The 16,277-nt window shown below is 36.7% G+C and overlaps 1 pseudogene; it reads right to left on the reverse strand.

The window, feature by feature from the left end:
• Window positions 1-5,399: 5,399 nt before the first annotated feature.
• Window positions 5,400-6,079, reverse strand: LOC138174792 (ATPase inhibitor, mitochondrial pseudogene; annotated as a pseudogene).
• Window positions 6,080-16,277: the final 10,198 nt, after the last annotated feature.

Below are 16,277 nucleotides of genomic sequence, written 5' to 3' on the forward strand. Positions count from 1 at the left end.
AGAACTGATGATAAGAAATAGGAAGCTGTATCAGCAATGCCATATTCACAATGCCTATGGAGATTACAGATATGCTGATATAATTATCCATCACAAAATACATCATGCTTGCCATATGGGGGAATAAGCTAGAAAATTTACTAAGATACCAAAAGACTGAGTCCCAAAACCAGAAAGTGAAAGCCATCAGAGTAGTTATGAGATTGGCACAGGTAGATAAAGTAGAAAGCACCCACATTCTCAAGCCTTTAAAACAGAACAGGCTACCTCAGGCAAAGGTCCTCCTCTCCCCACTCACAGGAACCACCCAGCGTCCCGGAAGCGCGCTCCCAGCAGCTCCGGCGCCTGGCAGTCCTCAGCAGGAGTCCTTAGCAGAAATTCTGGCTGACTCAAAAAGGGCTTCGCGCTGCCGCTGCCTCTGCTGCTGCCGCTGCCGTCGCCACCACCGCTAGCCACTGCAGGAATTCTAGCTTTGGCTTCCGCTTCCTCTTGCTCCGCCCCTTCCTGCTACGTCAGCAAGTCCAATGGGGCATGGAAGATCTTTAAATCCCATAACCCTTACAGAAGCCTAAAGCTGGAAATCAACAAGTTGATTTGGTAAAATGGTCTAACCATCAAAAAACATTTGAAAAAAAAATCTAATCCTCAATAAAAATATATACAGATTAAAACAACTATGAAATATCATTAGAAACCAATCAAATTGGCAAAGATATTTAAAAATGGATGTACTCATTTTTAGAAAGACTATAGCACCAAGTTTTGGGGGATGGAATGGCATAACACTAACTTTTATGGAAAACGGTTTAGAATTTTACAAGTTGAAAACTTACTATGGGTTTATGGTCCAAAGGAGGTCAACAACAGGAAGAAAGTTCCCGTTTGTCAGTATATATTGGAATATATATTCACAGCAAAAATTATTCATAAATTATTATTGCAGCAATTTTGGAGTGGTTGGGAAATAATGATAAATAAACACAACATTATTATGCTGTAAAAATGACACATTTGAGAATTTCACATGTAACGACTATTTATCACATGGAATGTTCTTAGAATTATCCTTCCAAATACTGACCATCTGAATTGTCTAAGTCAGCAAATGGCTGCATTATAGAAGGTTAACTTTCTGGATGCTTTGCCCATGTAGTGTCTGAACTACATGAACTACATGTGGCTGAAAGATGTAGAAGTGTGTTCTACCTCTACATTCCCTATCAGATCGGGGGAGATGGATTGTGGTCTTCTTCTTATCTTGCAACTATTTCTTTGTGGAACATTTACTTAATTAGGTAAATGTGTAAGGGCGCTTGGCCACCTTTCCTGTTTTATATTTAATCACCTGAAAAGAGCACTAAAAATAATTCTCAAGGTGGACATAATCAGTTTTATACATAATACTGTGAGTTTGATTTGTCTGGAAGCCCTAGGAACAGTGAGTGATACTGAATTGCAGTAAGAATTTTTTAAATTTCATAAAACAACCACTATTAAGGAAATTGGCTTAAATATATATACTATACAAGAAGTTTTTACAATACACAGTCAAGGTAAAATATAAAATGCCTAATTAGCAGTACCACAAACTAACTTTTGTATTCTGAAAAGGAATAAGTATCGTCTTCCCAGCAGATTGTTGCAGCAGTTATATATTGTTACTGGATCCTATTTGAAGTTTATTTATTTACTAAATGCATGCTTATGAGTGTTATGTGTTGTATTCTTTTTGTATGTATATAATTAAGACCCCTCATCTCCTACTAAAAGTCATTCAGGAAAGAGTCAATTGGCAAGTTATTAGGTAATTTTTCTGTGCCAGCAAGTTTTGGGTATACATAGAAAGCAGGGAAAACAAACAGAAATAATTGGTCCCTGCACTCAGAAAGCTCATGTTCTTAGGTGAGAGATGATGTATAAATAAATTTGAGGACAAATGATACACACAGTTTAATTGAAAGCTTATTTCTGAAGAAAGGGGCTTGAATTAGGCAGAATGGGAAAGATAAGCCTCTTGCAGGTGGTAAGATTTGAGAATAATTACTAAAGAAGTCAGATACTAGGAGTCATGTAAGGAAACCAATGAAACTGGATTATTGAGTATGTGGAGGGGAGTAAAATATTTTAAAATGGTAAGATAGTAAGATACTAGGTGGTTACAGACTTTAAAAATTAAACAGAAGTCTTTATCTTTGATCGTGGATGTAATAGGAAACCAACCGCTGGAGTTTTGTGAGGAGGATGGTATAGTCAGACCTGTGCTTTAAATCACTAATAATAAGAGAATTGTTTTTTTCCAAGAAGCCAATAGGGACTATAGGATGCTAAGATGCATAGGTTCCCAAACCCTCAAATACTCCATCAGAGTTTAGAAATGTAAGACTCTATTAAGAGATAAAATGAATTACCATTAACTTAACAGAAATCCACAGAGGGACCACCTTTAGAATTCCAGGGATAGATAATCAGAGGGAGGTTAAGGGCAAAGATTAGTGTACTGAAAATCAGTTCTTCCTGAAGGTTTTAGAGTGGTTCTCATAGCTGGCAGAGCCAGAGCCTAATCCAGTTGTAATCTTCCTTGAGACCCTTGGCTTCAGAAAAAAAGAACTTTGGGTTTTTTCTATGCAAGTAGCAGAGCACTCCCATCTTGAGCCCAGAAGCTGCAATACCTAAGCACAGCGCACTCCATTTCTTCCCCTACGCCCAGCAATAAAAAGCAACCCTTGGATCTTCTGAGAGGGGCCAGGCCAGCAGTTACAGTCAAAGGCAAACCATTTCTAGGACCAATCTTAGACTCCTTCAAGACCAGGCTGCAGAAAATCAAGTCTAGAAAACAGTTTCAGGGTATTCCACATAGAGTACACAGATTCCCTACAGCAATGTGAAAAAGGTCTCAGGTAAAATCAAGTCGAAGCAGTCCCTGACTATTTTATTATAAAAAAACAAAAGCTTTGTGTACAAATTTAATGTTCAGTATATAGGAGCAAAAGAAATAAGTAGGAAGACAAATTTGCAGGAATATTCCTTGATAAAATGTCATAATAATTAAAATAAAGGTAACTGAAATTTTATACATATGATGTGTGCATACACAGACATGCACATAAATATACATATATGCATATATAGTGTGTATATGTATACACATGTGTATATGTATACACATATGTATATATAACTGAAAACAATTCCTCAAAAGATAAATGATTAAAGGATATGAGCAGAAAAATAGGGAAATGCAAATTAGAGCAACTTTGAGCTCTTACCTCACATCAATCAATCAAATTGGAAAAGATGACAAAAAGAAAAAATAAGTCGGAAGGTTTGTGAAAAGTCAGTTATATTACAGCACTGTTTGTGGAAATCTGAATTGATCCAGTCATTCTGAAACAATTTGGAACTCTGACAAGAAAGCTACTTCTTTGTGCTTACCCTTTGTAAAATTTGTGTTTACCCTTTGACCTAGATAAAACTTTATAGACTCATGCCTACCACCTCCCCCAAGAATTAAAAAGGAGAAAAATTATGTAACAAATATATTTCTTTTGATTTGTACCTCTTTTATGATTCACTTTATGATTGTTCCAAATTGGAAACTAGTGACATTTCATTTTATTTGGGATTAGCGAAACAAATTGTGGCATGTAAATGTAATAGAAAATTTCTTTTATCATAAGAAATATTGAAATAATTTTAGGGAAAACTCAGAAGACCTCTATGAAATGATATGCAGTGAAGTGAGCACAGCTAGAACTACCATTTATTATGTTTATTTTTTATTTTTTAAATGCTTTATTAACTTCTGATTTACATCATTGATTTCCTCCAGACAATGAGTTGCAAATTTTCTCCCTGTTTTTCCCCTACCCACTGCCAAAAATAGCAGTCCCACAGGATATCCCCTCCTCCAATTTTCTCTCTCTCATATCTTCTCCCATACCCCCTTCAACTTTTCCAGTAAGGCAGGTGGATCTGTATGCCCCAGTGCCTGTATAACTTATTTCCCAATTACATGGAAAATAGTATTAATAATAGTATGTATATATACATATATATATATATATATACATGTGTGTATTTAAACATATGATTTTAAAACTTTGAATTCCAGATTCATTCCCTTCCTCCCTTGTCAACAACACTTACTGGGAAGATAAGCAATTCAGTATAGGTTGTACATGTGTAGCTAATGCAAAACATTAACGTAGTAGATATATTGTAAAAGAACGACTATATTTCCCTCCCTCTTATCCCACCTCCCACTTATTCTATTCTCTACTTTGATCCCATTTCTTCTCAAAAGTGGGTGCTTCCAACTTCCCTCCTCCCTAGCCTGCCCTCTATTCCATCATCCTCCCTCTCATCCCCTCCTCCCTACTCTCTTGTAAGTTGAGACACCCTAGTTAGTGTGTATGTTATTCCCTCAATGAGCCAAATTCAATGAGAATAAGGTTGACCCCTTCCCTTTTGCCTTCCTATTCTTCCCATCCTTTGTAACCATTTTCCCTTGCCTCTTCTATATGAGATAGTTTACCCCATTGTGTCTCTCCGCATCTCCTCTCATTATATTCCTCTCCCTCCTCTTGATTTCACCTTTTAAGTATCATCCATTCCTATTAAATTGGTCCAGTGTCCTCTATCTATATATACCTGTTAGCATATATGCACATATCACATATGTATTCATATACCCATATACCCTCTGATATATATATGTGTGTGTGTGTTTGTGTGTCTGTGTGTATGTGTATATATATATATGTGTGTGTGTGTATATATATATATATATATATATGTATATATATTTCTATTCCCTTCAATCATTTTCATATTGGGAAAAGTTTCATCAGTTACAATGATCATTTTTCCATGTAGGAAACTTAATAGTTCAATTGAATTTATGATTTATTTTCCGTTTACCTTCTCATGCTTCTCTTGCTTCTTGTATCTGAATGTCAAATTTTCTATTCAACTCTGGTTTTTTCATCAAGAATGCTTGAAAGTCCTCTATTCCACTGAATTACCATATTTCCCTCTGAAACATGATACTCAGTTTTGCTGGGTAGGTGATTGTCGGTTTTAATCCCAGCTCCTTTGACCTCTGGAATATCATATTCCAAGCCCTTTGATCCCTCAGTGTAGAAGCTGCCAGATCCTGAGTTATCCTGATTGTGTCTCTACAATATTAAAATTGTTTCTTCTTGGCTGGTTGTAATATTCTCTCCATTATCTGGGAATTTTGGAACCTGGATATGATATTCTGAGGAGTTTTATTTTGGGGATCTTTCTCAGGGGATGATCAGTGGAGTCTTTTTTTTTTAAGCAAGGTTTGTTTTTTGTTTTGTTTTTTTGCCCAAGGTTACACAGACAGGTGTGTGTGTGTGTGTGTGTGTATGTGTGTGTGTGTGTGTGTGGGTGGGTGTTAAGTATCTAAGGCCAGAAGTGATCCTGGGTCCTCCTGACTCCAGTGTGTGCCACATAGCTGCCCTGGTGGATTCTTTCAACCTCTATTTTGCCCTCTGGTTGTAAAACATCAGGGCACTTTTCTTTTTTGTTGTTGTTGTTTGTTTGTTTGTTTGTTTTTTCAATGATCACAGTTTCTTACCATGTGGTTGCAAAACACGGTAAAAAGTACATAAAGCTAGAGAGTATGTCACATCAGGCACACAAGTAGTGGACAACAATTCCATATATAGTTTAAGGTTGATCACTGAGTAAGAAAATCAGCTTAATCATGTTCCTCTTTCAGCTTTTTCATTTTGTTCTTGTGATGCTGAATTTCTTTCTGCAGCCATTGTATTTCCTTCCCATGGTGCATAATTTCTTCCTGATGGTGTTCCCTCAGGGAAGCCAGTTGCTCTAGACTCTTCTCTTGGAAGTACCAGTCCTCCTCGGCCTTCTCCCTCTGGCTGAAAGTCCCACCAGCTTCCCAGATGGCCCCGGAACTGCCACTGGAGTCGTTGACAGGGTTATTGCTGAACTGGTGGGGGTAGTCCAGATTGTAGCCCTGGGCCTGCATGGTTCTGGCACCCCACAGGCCAAGTTGAAGTTTTGTCACTGCCACAGCCATATACACCATGTTCACTGCTTCAGCTACCATGGCCCCCCGGCACTTTTCCTTGAGAATTTCTTGGAGGATGATTTCTAGGTTCTTTTTTTGATCATGGCTTTCAGGTAGTTCACTAATTTTTAAATTATCTCTCCTAGATCTATTTTCCAGGTCAGTAGTTTTCCCAATGAGATATTTCACATTGCCTTCTATTTTTTTTTGTTTGGATCTTTATAACAGCATCTTGATTTCTCAAAAAGTCATTAGCTTCCATTTGCTCCAATCTAATTCTGAAGGAATGATTCTTCTCAGTGAGCTTCTGAGATTCTTTTTCCATCTGGCAAATTTGGCTTTTTAAGGCATTCTTCTCCTCATTGCCTTTTTGAGCTTCTTTTGCCATTTGAGTTTGTCTGTTTTTTAAGGTTTTATTTTCCTCAGTCAGGCTGTTGATTCTCATTTCATAATTTTCTTGCATCATTCTCATTTCTCTTCCCAATTTTTCCTCCACTTCTCTTATCTGCTTCTTAAGGTTTTCTATGGCCTGTACCAGCTTGTATTTTTCTTGGAAGCTCTTGGTGCAGGAGTTCTGACTTCGTTGTCTTCCTCCTGTTCCATGCTTTGATCCTTTTTGTCCCCAAAATAGGAGTCTAATGTTGGATTGCTCTGCTTGGTTTGCTTCCTTTGCCTGGTCATGTCGCCCCTCAGTCACTTGACCCTTGGGCTTTTTGCCACAGTAGTACTCTGTCACCAGATAGGGAAGCTTCGTTCCAAATGCTGGGGATTTCTCAGCTCCCTGAGGTATTAGTTGGGTGCCCTTTCTGAAGCCTCCACACCCTCTGACAAGCTGGACACATGCCCCACTACCTCCACCCTAGACCACAATCCAGATACAAGCAGGTTATAGCAAGATCGATTACCCCTCAGACTGGTCTCTTGGACCTACCCTCTTCAGGCCAGGAGCTGAAGCTGCCACATAGCAGCAGCTGTGCCACAGCCCTCAGCACCTTGCATTGAGGGCAAAAGCTGACTCACTCCCAACTACTGGGTTCCAAAGTCCACACTGCACTGACTTCTCACTTTGTCCTGACCATCTATGTGTTCATAATTCTGGATCACCACAGCTGCTGGTGATTTGGAGTCCCTTCAGCTGTTGGTGTGTCAGGCCCACTCTGGGGCCAAAACCTCGGAGTGGGGTAGAACTACCACTATACAATGAAACTATTACAGAAAGAAACAACTTTAAATTTTCTATAAGTCTGATCTTTCAGTAAACTAGCAGTTAATCATGTATTCTACTCCAGCATCTGTGGTAATTTGTCTGCAATGCATTGATAAACTATAGGTAAAAAAAAAAAATTGAAGATTAAACATAAAGAGAGGGGGGAGGAGAGGGTGGTTTGGGAGGGATGAACTAAACACATGGAAAGGGGCAGCCATTTGGGTATTTAGTTAATTTGGAAGTTTGTTTTACTAGATGATGGAGCTTTTTATTTTTAGGTTTACTTTTACTTTTACTTTTTTAATGAGACTAGCTATGTGATATCCAGATTAGAAATAATTTAGATTATTTTAAAAAGAAAAATTCATACCAGTAAAAATCAGGGTTCCCCTCATACTCAGAAAAATTTGTGAATGTGAGAAAAGAAGATATTGTTTAATGTTGAAACAGTTGTAGAAAGAAATGCATATTAAAGCAAAATTGATATATCTGTGTAATGATCCAAGCATTCTGAAATGAAAAAAAAAAATTGGAATTATGTACAAAATTTTTTAAAGCTCAAAGCAATAAAAAGGTGATTAAATTGTTCTTACCCTCTGCACAGTTTCTATACTTGACATAAGGAATATTCTTTTTAAACATTTACAAAAGGAAAAGCTCTATATGAATCAAAATAATTATGCCAACTCTTTTTTGAGTAGCAAAAATGAAAGAAAACCACCAAACAAACCAATAACAACAACCAAAAAAAAACCAAAACAAAACAAAACCCTGAAAGCATAATATTCATTAACTGATTTAGAAAATTGCAAGACAAGCTATATTATTTTAATGTAGTGGAATATTACTATGCTCTAAGTAATGATCAATATGGCAAATATAGAGAATCATGGGAAGGACTAATGAAAAATAACTTAAGCAGAACTGAGAAATAATATAAACAATTCCTATAAAAAATATGGTAGAAATTACAACACATGATGAATCAATTGAAATAGGATTATGAAAGAACAATGACCAAACTTGACCACAGAGAAGACAGATAAAAAAGTATTTCTTTTCCTTCTGTATAGTTTTGCTGATTTGCCACCCACCTGCTTTTCATTTCATTTCATTTTATTATATGGAATAACTCTCTGAGAAGACAAGGAAGAGAGAGGGGTTCATGAGAAAGTGTAGCTCATGGAAATACACACATAGATAAACACATAAACAATTATTTTGAAAAGGTATCTACTGTATGTGATTTACTAACTAAATTTTGATGTTCAGAGACAACCATGAGAATAGTCATTGTCCTCTATGTTTCTCCTTGCCTTAAGAACTTCTATTCTGTTGATTTATATTACTCCATTAGATTATATTTTACAATATGCTAAACCTTATTCTCATCTAAGTGTCATGGAACATGTTTGTGAAATGCAAATAATAATATTAATAAACTAGTCTCCTCCATTTTTCTTTACTTGCTTTGTATTAAATCAAATTAAATGTAAATAAATATAAAATCCCTATTATGTACAAAGCACTATTAATTTTTTATTAAAAAAATTTAAATGATATATAACATGGAAGCAAAGAAGGACAAAGTAGGATTTGTAGTGAGGAAACAATCTGGTATGCATTGTAGTGTATCATCTGGAGGTTTAAATGTTGTAGAACACTTGGGAATAATTAAATTTCCATACCTTATCTGGAGTGACCATTAAAGAAGGAAGTGGTATTTGTGGATCAGTTGTAAAGAATCTGGCTCACAGCCCTTTCCTTTGTAATTCTATGTGTCTTAAATGAGTAGTAATTTGAAATTCATGAGCCTAAAGTTTTTTTTTTCCTAGCATTAAATTTATATAGTGAATTTCATACATAATACTTAATAACTGTCAAAGGGACAGTGTTTAATAGTAAATCAAACTAAGAACACATATGGGAACTCATATTATTCTACTCTGTGTTTTTCCATAACATTTTTAGGCAAAGTATATTATAAGTTTCTGGTATAACATGCTAATTCTCTCAGTGTAAATTACTCCCTGGAAGCCAGTGGGGCTTTCTCAGAGGTACTTTAACTCTTTCAATCCATTTAGTAACTTTTACTACAGTGCACTAAATGACAGCTTAGTGGTCCCAAAAAGCAGCAACTCAGAAGTCAACATCCAAAGTCAGGGTAAATCTTGTGTTAATTGTCCAGTATTTCCTGGGTACTTGGGATGATCTCCATACTATGCCTTATGTTTTTCTGCCTTTATACCTCTTCTCATTTTATTCTTTCAACATCGAATGTGCTCCTCTTTAAGCAATAAAAAAACACATTAAGCATTTGAAGGTTCACTTTTTCCTTCAAGTTTTCTCCAATCTTGTAAACATGAAATGAGATGCAAAATTGTTTGCAAACTTTAAAGGGTTATATAAAGCTTAATAATGAAAGGAAGACAAGTTATTCTTCTTATTTTTATTATGTCTACAATCAAAAGTTTTGTCTTTTTTCTCTAGTCCCTTCCTCATTAACTTGATAGCATAGACAATAATAATCTGAAGATCATTAAGATGACTGGTCTTTGATGTAGCATAAATTAGTCACCCAGGGTAATGGTAATGTAATTTGAATTTGAAGATCCCTTTGTGTTGGCAAAGGTAACTGGTACTTAGCACTTAGTAACTGATCAAGTCTCTGCTGGGGAAACAGAAGGTCTCCTGTTGCTGATGAAAGAGGAAGGAGTTGGCTGAAACAGGAAGCTAATGTTTTGTGTATATAAGGAAATTCCCAGAGAGAGAGAGGTAGATCTTCTTGAAGCAGACTTTGTGGAGGCAGAAGCTGCTGCCACCAGGAAGGCTGAAAAGGAGCTGGGGAGACTGAAGAGGAAAGACACGCCCCTCAAAACCCTCCCCCACCCAGGCTGGAGATAATGATTTTGATTTGGAGAACCTGGGTAAAGTGATTTTGATTCTGGGAACCATCTAAAACTTCTGCTGAGTCCAAGGGCCAGCTAGAGCTATTGAGGATTTTTGAGAGCCACTCAAAGCTGAGGGCCAGCCAGAACTGAGGCTGTTGAGGATTTCCAAGGGTCAGCCAGGGCTGCCAAATACTGAGGAAGCATGACTGTGATGCTGATACTTTGTATTAACCTGTTAAGCCTTGAACAGAGACTATGAAGGATCTGAGATGGACTGGACACTCTGAGCTCCAATGTGGAGCATGAACTGTACAGAGAGCTGGACAAGGACATGGGAGCTGTTTGCCTTTGAACCCAGGTGACAGTTTGGTGAATTCAGGTAGGATCTGGGACCATGGAAGGGGATCCAGGGAATCTGAAGGACCATCCCAAGTCAAGCTGAAAGAAGACTTTACTTGGATACTGTGTACTGATTAAGAAGATTAGAATTTACTAGTGACCTAGGGGTGGATGGTCTGTGTATTTTCTGATGATTGAATAGTGAATGATGAAGGATGATTGATTGACTAAATGTTTATACTTAGTGATTAATGACTGAATAAGTAATTGATTTGTAATCTAGTATGCCCCATGAGTGGAAAACTTTGACTATTGTACCTTGTGATTGAATTGAGGATTTTGTGAGTGCTTGAGTTACTAAATGATTATTCTTTGTTCAAAACTTTGTGACCACTGTAGTGGAAACCATGTGGCCATTTTCTGTAATAAGTTGTTGCGAATGCTATATTTTGATTTTCTGTGATAAGTTGTAATATTATGAATGCTATACTTTGATTTACTGTGAATGTTTTGCTTTGATTTGTTATGGAATAGAGTACTCACTATACTGTATAATCAGAACCTTAAAAGTTGTTCACAGTAGCATTCTTCTGGAAAGCTGCTCATGCATGGCATTACACCCAGTCAAGTTAAGAGGGTGCAAAGGCCATGCCATTATTCTTCCTCTTAAGTCACATCCCTATAAAAAGGAGTGAATATCTTTGTCAGATGAATCCTTACTTGAAGAATTTCTGAACATTGAGGATTACAAGCACATCTTCATTTAGGGGCTTGTATAAAATCAGATTAGAAAACAAGAGAATGAAGAGAATGTGGGCTGAATCTAGGCAGTGAATACACACACACACACACACACACACACACACACACACATTGTGCTTAGATTCCTGAGGAATAAAAATTGAGATCAGCTCATGGGCACAAAGTCCTCCTCCACCAAGAACCCCTCAGTTCAGGAGATGGCCAACTTGGAGTAGAAGTAACAGAAAAATCATGGAATTCCCAGAAGGAGGAACCATACTGCCCAGAATGCCAGAACCACATTACCTGAAAGATGGTAGTAACTGGAAGGCAGTCATCTGGTAATGAAATTCAGAGTCCCAACCTCCTAGAGAGAGGAGAGGGTATTTCTGGACAATGATTAGTTCTTGCACCTAGCCACTTACAAGAGAAAATAAAAAGAACACAGGGCTCCAAAACTGGAAGAATATAGGCACAATGAAAAGAAGGAGATAGATTATCCACAAACCAAAATTATATAATTTTCTTTCATGTTAGCATAAAATCTTCAATTAATTTATAATATTAGGAGACTATATAATAAAGTGCAAAGAGTACTCGTTTTTGAGTATTTGCACTATATAAATGCAAGTTCCACTATTCACTATGATAATATCTCAAAGAATAAATTTAGGCTCATCTTTAATTTATCATAGATAACAGATAAAGTGCTTTATGCCCCAACCTCTTTAATTCTTGGTTAAAATGTACAGGTCCACTTGGAAGGAGCAGCAACCTGGAGGATGAACTGTTATTTATTAGCATCAGAAGGACTTCCTTTGGTAATGTCATGACTATGGATGATTGTGTACAAAGAGAGGAAAAATATTGAAAGTTTTGGGACTCCTCTGATTCCCTTGTATTTTCATCTCTGAAACATTTCCTCATCTGTACCAAGTTCCAAGGAAATTATGAGGACCTCTTTCTGCATCTGTATATTAGAAAAAAAAAACTTACCACCTACCAGTTAGAAATATTATGATGCTTATTTGAGATACAGTATGAAAAACATTTTGAATAAGTGCATCTTCTGATTATTTAAGAAAAGAAACCTGCAAAATGGCTTAAAGGAATAGAGGCATGGTACCTAGGTAAAATACTGACTGTTGCCCACATGCAGTATGTGATAAAGATGGGAATTTGAACAATAGCAGTAAAAACAGGGAGACAGGATAAATCTGAGATGGTAATAATTGATGATCCCATACATTAGTTTTCAGACCATAAAGAAGATAGAGAAGGTAACTGCTAGATTTTCTAAAAAATGCATGTTCTCTGGTAAAATATTTGGGGAGCAAAGAAGGTGGGTCTTCAAGTTAGGAGGAATATCTGAAATTCAGTTTAATTAAATTAGTTAAAATGGGTAAGAAATTGTGTAAGCAGATAAAATCTGATGAATACAATATAGATACAATATTAATTTTCCAGTAATCTGTGCCATTATTGTAATTAAACTAATCCCATCTGCCCCCCCCCAAAATAATAAACAAAAACATTTACCTATGGTAAAATATCTCCCATGATTCCACTCTAGTTATTCCATGTCTCTCTCCCTAATAGGTAAAAGATAGGATCTTAGGTTTGTTAGGGAAAAAAAGACTAATTATAACCCTAAAAGTATCAACAATTACTTATTGTTAGGAATGCAGACTGAAGAGAAGTGGAGATTTATTGTTTAGTTCACCAACCATTATTCCAAAATTCAAGAATTTTCTTCCCCTAAACCTGTTGATTCCGGCAGTGCAGAGAATGTCCAAGATAGAAGCTCCACTGAGAGATTAACTCTTCTCTTTGTAATGTAATGCCAAGGAAAGGCAACTTCCCAAGGTTCAGAATACCAGCATAGGTGTTCTCCATTTTATTCAGTGACAAATTAAGAACAGAGAAGACCAAAATATGACATCATTCAAAATACAGCATTTACTAAGTGTGATTAAATAATCTCCAAGTACTACCCCACCCCAGGACCTTCCATTCATTCAATCAATTACAAAGTCCCTGTTCTAAATACTAGTCCACCCCTAGGCTGTACTTTCATTTAGTCCATCACAAAACCCTTCTTCTCAAATGGAGATTAGTTTCCCAACATAAGTAAAATACATTAATTTTTCAACCTTAGAACACAAAAAGGTCAAAAGTTCCCCACCCCTGGATCACAATTGAATCTACCCCAGAGTTACAAGTTTAAGCATAGCACTTAATACCCAAATGGAGGTCTTTTCTTCATCTTGACATGAGGCAAGTTCTCAGCAATCTTAGTTCCTGGGGAGACAAGGCTTAGCAAGGCCACAAGATACATTGCCAGTCTCTTCATTAATTCATCCTCTGTCTGCAGAACAGTCCTAGAACCCCTGAAAACATTAGCAAAACACTCTCCCAGGATTTCTGCAAACATACAGCAAGAAAATCCTTCTTCAGGGCTTCTGAACCAACAGAAAGGTTCCCAGACCCCTGCAACAACAGCACTGTCCTTCACCAATGGACAGTATTCACTCTCTGTCTGCAGGACAGTCTCAGGAGCTCTGAACCAACAGAAAGGTTCCCAGACCTCTGCAACAACAGCATTGTCCTTCACCAGTGGACAGTATTCACTCTCTGTCTGCAGGACAGTCTCAGGAGCTCTTAGCCAACAGCCAGGTTCCAGAACCTCTGCAACAACAGGACTGTCTTTCACCAGTGGACAAATCTGGCAAATCATCAAAACAGACAGACAAAGCACCAGCAAAGCAGCCATGTCTCCTCAGTCCTTGGCAGCTCCGGGGGCAGGTCTCAAACATCCAGGGCAATTCAAAGTGGCCCTCAGCAATCCTCCCAGTCTCGCTCTGCCTCCACGAGGGTGCTGCTTCCAAAAAGTTCTTCTGCCTCTCTCCTGTGTCTCTCCAAATCTACATCACCAGCTCCTCCCAGTTCAGGACTTTCTTTTCTCCTCAACAAGTCCATCCCACAGGTGGGATTAACAAGCTCTGGGTTTTAACACAATCAATTTGAAAACCAAGCCAATACAGGGGAATCTTTATATTCAATTACTTTCACACTCTTACTTACAAAATTGAATGGGATCAGTAGGTGGTAAGGAGTTGCCTGTGCTCATCCAGTATATTGTAGAAGCAGGGACTCAGACCCAGGCCTTTCTAATGCCAAAACTATAGGTTCACGTTGCCTCTAAAAGTCCAAAGACTGGTTAGGATTGAAGATTATATTTAAATTAGAAAAATCACAAGGGTCTTTTTAAAAATTCTGTTATTTAATTTTTCATCTTTCTATGAAAATCATCATTTCAGTGTGCTTACATGCAATATATTTTGCAGGCAGTGTCTATTTGTTAATAGGCATCTGAGATAATTATATTGTAAAAAGTTAAATTTATGTTTTCTGATTATAGCTTTTGAAAGGACATTTACTGCAAACATATATAGAAAATGAAGTTATACCGTATATGCCATATATAATGAAATCATTGTTAACTAAAAGCATTGTGTGGATTCAGGGCAGAAGTCCTAGCATGGGACAAAATGAGTTTTGATGAATGAGAAAGACAGTTCCACTTGAGTAGGATATTAGATAGGAGTCTTCATCTAACAATCTAGTTCATTATGTTATCATATTCTTGATTTGAATTAATTTTATTCTGAATTTTTAAGTTTATACATTGCAAACAAACACAGTAAATTTCCCCAAGTTGACCTTTTTAAAATGGCTCTGCACAAAAGTTAATATTACTTATCTACAAGTATTTTTATGAAAAAGTATAAAATTCTTTTCATAACTTTCTTATTGATGTGTCTTACAAAACACCATTGGATTTTATTATTATTTAAATGACTTATTCTTCTTCTTTCCCTACGTAGTTTAAATTCCTTGGGTTTATCACTTTTAATGGGGTTCTTCATTTGTACTCACTTGTATTTGTTAGGGAAATTCCTGTGCTTTGTAAGGTAATAAGCATCATTCCCTAAAAATAACCAACTCTTGAGAATGCTTGCTGCAAATGTGAGCAGGTTGTTTTCTATAAGACTTGTTATTATAAATTCTTTCACAGGAAAGTGGACATGTAGCTTTTAAGGGCTGTCTTCTAGAGGGATACTTTTTTGATGCCACTTTTTAATGACATAATTGGAGAGTTGACAGCACAGATTTTCCACATTTTTTTCCAGTAGAAATAAACTTTGTTCCTAGATGCATGCCCTGTAATATGTTTAATCACAAAAGTGCCCTCCAATTAGAGAACACTTGCCCATTGATTTGGAAGTTTCTAAAAGCAGTTGTGAACGTGTTGAACTTTCCAATAAAAGAAACTGGAAGCCAACAGCAATATGAACACTTAAAAAATAGGCAAGCCCCACAAGTTACAATTTATTTTTCTGTCCTTTGATTCAACAATGGAATAAATTACCAATTAAATTATATTTCCAATGATTCATTACCAATAGATTCTACACTGATGTCAACCATCAGTAAACCAGGATTATAACTATATAATGTAACATTATTTGCAATGGTCTGGAGTTTACAGGGTATTTATTAGCATGATAAGTGACTGAAGTAATTGTGTCAATGGAAATAGAACCTTAGTGAATCCCAGCTACATTTTGATCTTTGTTGATAGAAACTTTTAGACTTCATTTTTGGAAATTTCCAAGTGATTTTGAGGGAGATGTATGAAGAACCATACCATACATTTACTAGCTCTGTTGTCCTGTTCCTTTATATCAAGATGCAAAAAGCAGTATTTTTTTTCTTTATGGACAGAATAAATCTCTGTTACCTTGCTTGTATAGTGGACTAGGTTTATCCTCTCCATATGATTTTTTTTTCATCCTCAGCAGAAGTGTAAATAACAGGTGTTGTTTGTTTCTTTTGTATTAGGGGTAAGTGGTAGTGGTGTGGCAAAACCTGAATTGTCTGAGAGTAGACCTGAAAGAAACTGGTACAACTACTAAGTATATAGCCACACACACACACACACACACACACACACACACACACACACACACACACA

This window comes from Petaurus breviceps, unplaced genomic scaffold (genome assembly GCF_028583685.1).
Source record: "Petaurus breviceps papuanus isolate PSGF00001 unplaced genomic scaffold, PetGlider_PUasm1.0 76, whole genome shotgun sequence".
NCBI classification, from domain to species: domain Eukaryota; kingdom Metazoa; phylum Chordata; class Mammalia; order Diprotodontia; family Petauridae; genus Petaurus; species Petaurus breviceps.